The sequence below is a fragment of the Triturus cristatus genome, chromosome 4_2 (assembly GCF_964204655.1).
Source record: "Triturus cristatus chromosome 4_2, aTriCri1.1, whole genome shotgun sequence".
Classification (NCBI taxonomy): Eukaryota; Metazoa; Chordata; class Amphibia; order Caudata; family Salamandridae; genus Triturus; species Triturus cristatus.
In genome coordinates, this window is record NC_140586.1 from 940,520,382 (window position 1) to 940,525,079 (window position 4,698).

Here is a 4,698-nt window from a genome sequence, read left to right on the forward strand (position 1 = left end):
GATTTAGACGTGTGACTTCCACAATAAAACCTTACGTTAAACGACCTGGTCTGCGTGCTGTTAATCCCACACCTCTACAACTGGTGTCAGAAGTGGGATTACCGTCCATCAGTACTCCGGTGATGGAAAACGTTATTCAGCACCTCATAAAAGGCCAAGAGAAGTTGGAATGGGCGGTGGGACAGCAAATTGCCACGTCCCAACAAGACAGGGAAGTGCTTCAAAAATTGATTACCGCCCAAGTGGAAGGACTGCGTACGGCCCAAACAGAGTCCGGGCTCCATACAGCTCCGGATCGCCGCTCCCATGCACCGCATCCGACAGGAATCACGCTGCAAAAATACGTAGGAGGAGAGGACCCGGATGCCTTTTTCTCCAATTTTGAGCGAGCAGCAAGGGCCTATGGGTGGCCCGAGGACAAATGGCCCTTTTTCTTGGCCCCCCTTCTCTCAGGGGACGCACAGGCTGCATACCAAGTTGCCAACGCCACAGGGACATCCCCGTATAACGAGATTAAGGCTATTATTCTAGACCACTTGGGGCTCGATGAAGAAGCGTACCGAGTGCGCTTTCGTAAGGAGAAAGGGACCCCAGGTGAAAACCCCAAAACTCTGTTTTTTCGCCTAAAAATGGCAGCAGATAAGTGGCTAAAGCCGATAACCAGTACCAAAGAAGAGATTATGGCCCGCATCTATCTGGAACAATTCCTAGAAGCTCTTCCCTATGGGACCCAGAGATGGTTACGGCAGCATACACGCTTGACCCCCGAACAAGCCATTGAAATGGCTAGCACTTATACGAGGGCCCAGCCGAAGACCCTCCCGTGGGACACAGAGAGGCATACCAAGACCGGACAAAACCTAAAAGTAGAAAGGAAGACAAGAGGCCAGTTCGAGCCCCGAAAACCGATGCCACTTCGTGTCGAAACGCCAGCGATAAAAGGACCCCAGTGTTTTGAGTGTGGGGAGTGGGGCAATGTCGTACGAATGTGTCCCCGGAAAAAACTATCAGAAGAACCCATGGAGGTTGGATACCTACCCAAAGCAGTCCTTTACTCCGCCGAAATGGGACCCTCCTTCTATGTAAGCACCAAAGTTAATGGCAAAACGGTAAAGGCCTTGTTAGACTCTGGGTGTAAACAGTCTGTCGCCCAGAAAGGGTTGGTACCTCCTGAAAGCACCCTTCCCTACACCCTAGTACAGATTAGGTGTGTCCATGGGGACGTGAAGCCGTACCCAGTTGCAATATTGACTCTAGAAGTAGACGGTCAAAGCCCCTGTACTGTAAGGGTTGGGGTGGTGGATTCCTTGCCTGAAGATCTGATAATAGGGATAGACAATCCCCAGTTCATAGAAATATTCCAGACCTACTTGCACCCTCAAAAGACAGTGATGTCTCCACCTTGTGCTGCCTATAATGTACGGGAGCCCTGGCTCTTAGACCGGAGTTTTAAGTTTGCCCAGGCAAACGATTCAACTCTTTGTAATGCCTGGGAAAATGGACAGGCTAATACCGATTTCCCTCGTCAGGTCTATCCTCGTTTTATCATCCAAAACGACTTGTTATACAGAAAAGGGAGGGAAGGCGAACACCCCCAGCTCGTGGTACCCCTGCCCTTCAGAGACCAAATCTTATTCTATGCACACACGCATCTTACAGCCGGACATACCGGCGCAGAAAAAGCCACTCAGAACATATTACGGCATTTTGTTTGGCCCGGTATATATAAAGACATCCAGAGATATTGTCAGTCCTGCGACGTATGTCAATTAAAGAACTGTCAGCGGCCCCCCGCCGTTCCCCTGCAGCCCTTACCACTGGTTGGAAAACCGTTTGAACGGGTAGGTATGGACCTTATAGGACCACTACCCAAGACACCTAGGGGACATGCCTATGCGTTAGTCATTGTAGACTACGCTACACGGTTTCCAGAAGCTTTTCCGCTCAAATCTCCAACAACGAAAAACATATCGGAGAAGCTGATTGAACTGTTCTCCCGGGTGGGCTTCCCGCGAGAAATTTTAACTGATCAGGGGACACCCTTCGTGTCGAAACTGATGAAAGAAGTGTGCAGTACGCTCAACCTGCATCACCTAAAAACATCCGCATACCACCCCCAAACTGACGGTTTGGTCGAAAGATATAACCGTACCCTCAAGTCCACACTGAAAAAAATGCTTTCCCTCGAAAGTACGGACTGGGATCGTTTGCTCCCACTTGCCCTTTACGTAATTCGAGGCCAAGTACAAAGCAGCCTGGGCTGCTCAGCATTTGAAATGTTGTACGGTAGACAGCCTAGATCACTGCTGGAAATCACTAGAGAAGCGTGGGAAAGAGAATCCACTGAGGAACAGAAAACCTTCCTAGAGTATACAACACAACTGCGTTCTCGTATTTTACCAATCCGAGAACTAGCTCTCCTAAACCTAGAAAAACATCAGACGTCACAAAAGGTTCAATATGATAAAGGAAAGAAGCTTAGAACCCTGAAGCTAGGTGACTGGGCCCTGGTCCTTCTCCCGTCTTCTACGAAGAAGTTTCAGAGTGAGTGGACAGGTCCCTTTAAAGTTATAGAAACTCTGGGAAACACCACATACCGGCTACAAGTGACCCCCAAACGAAGACAGTGTTATCACATAAACCTGTTAAAAAAATGGATAGGTCCTCCTCCCAAAAACGCGCATGGTATATGGCCTACCGGGAGAAATGAGTCCACTCTGCCACAGATGCCCCTAAATCCGGAACTGTCCAATGACCAGCGGACAGATCTCCTACTGACCCTGAGCCCCTTTTCGGCCTTGTTCTCTGACCTTCCTGGCCGAACCTCCCTGGCCGAACATAGAATTGACACGAAGGAAGGGCTGACTGTCAAACAGAGACCATATCGCATACCCGCGGCCAGAAAAGGGATGGTAAAAAAAGAGGTGGAAGACATGTTACAGCTAGGCGTCATTCGCCCCTCCAAGAGCGCTTGGGCATCACCCATCGTCTTAGTCCCGAAACCTGACGGCACAACCCGTTTCTGTATGGACTTTAGAGCATTAAACGCCATTTCCTCCCTGGATGCCTATCCGCTACCCCGAGTAGACGATCTCATAGAGAAGTTGGGGGAGGCGAAGTACATTACAACTTTCGACTTGACAAAGGGTTACTGGCAGGTGCCATTGAGGGAACAGGACAAACAAAAAACTGCCTTTGTCACGGATGAGGGACTGTATGAATTTAATGTACTACCTTTTGGCCTGCACGGGGCCCCGGCCACTTTTCAGAGATTAATGAACGCTGTGCTGCAACCCTATACCGCATTCAGCTCTGCGTATTTAGATGATATAGTAGAGTTCAGTAGCTCTTGGGCCGAGCACTTGAAACACCTCGCTATCATACTTACCGCCCTGAGCAGAGCAGGGTTACACATTAATGCGAAGAAATCTTGTGCAGGATATTCGCGAGTGAAGTATCTAGGATATGTCCTGGGAGACGGGGTAATAGCACCACAACAGGAGAAAGTGAAAGTCATCAAAGCTGTCCCTTTCCCTACAACAAAACGGGACCTCAGGGCATTCCTTGGCCTTATTGGCTATTATAGACGTTTCATTCCTCAATTTGCGGAGACTGCCAGCCCCCTGACCGATGTACTGAGGAAAGAGGTGAAACAAACCGTCCTAGCAAACCCCACAAAAAGAATGCTAGAGGCGTTTGTCACATTAAAGAATGCCATAACCACCGAACCTGTATTGGTCTCTCCTGACTTTCGCAAGGAGTTCATACTCTCCACAGACGCATCCAATTGCGGACTAGGGGCTGTTTTGTCACAACTAGGAGAGGATGGGAAAGAACACCCTATTTTATACCTAAGTAGGAAGTTATTTCCACGAGAAGTCAAATACTCAACCATAGAACGGGAATGTTTGGCTATAAAGTGGGCCATAGACAAACTACACTATTACCTGGATGGTCGACATTTCCAACTATACACTGACCATGCCCCCCTTCAATGGCTGAACAAAACCAAATCACAGAATCCCCGGGTCCTAAGATGGTTTCTGTCCTTACAGCCCTATTCCTTCACCATCAAACACCGTAAGGGCAGTGACAATGTGAATGCTGATTTTCTCTCCCGTATTCCCCCTCTCCCCGATCGGGAGAGTCTAAGGGGGGAGGTATGTAAACGGGACACAGCATCTCAGGAGGAGGCACGGGATAACCAGGACTGGTGGTTACCTACACCCCCACTATCTTATTCTTTTGCCCACCCACAGGACGATTGGGGTATGTGCGAGAATACTGAAGTGGATACAGATTACGAGACGGGTCCCTTTAAGCGGCACTGCCTGTTCGCGGAAGCCACGCCCCCGTCATCACGTGGTTACACAGGATTGGATATTGGGGCGGAAGACCAGAGCACGGCGTGTGACATCACCAAAGAGTGGATTCCGGGAGGCGAGGAGCGGAGACGGAGATCAGAGACCGGAGGAGACGACCCAGCGGCGCTACTAGACGGGGACTCCACGACGGAGCCTAGAGGAAAGCCAGGAGGCCAACGTACTCACGCAGCGCCGCGCCACTCTCCTGGAGGAGGGTGGCTACCCCAGGTACGGGAGCGGGTCAGGGGCTTGATGGGGTGGCGAAAGAGCCTTTAGACCGCCGTATTCCCTTTTCTTTTCCCCTACCCCTGCACTACTCACACGCGACACTGAG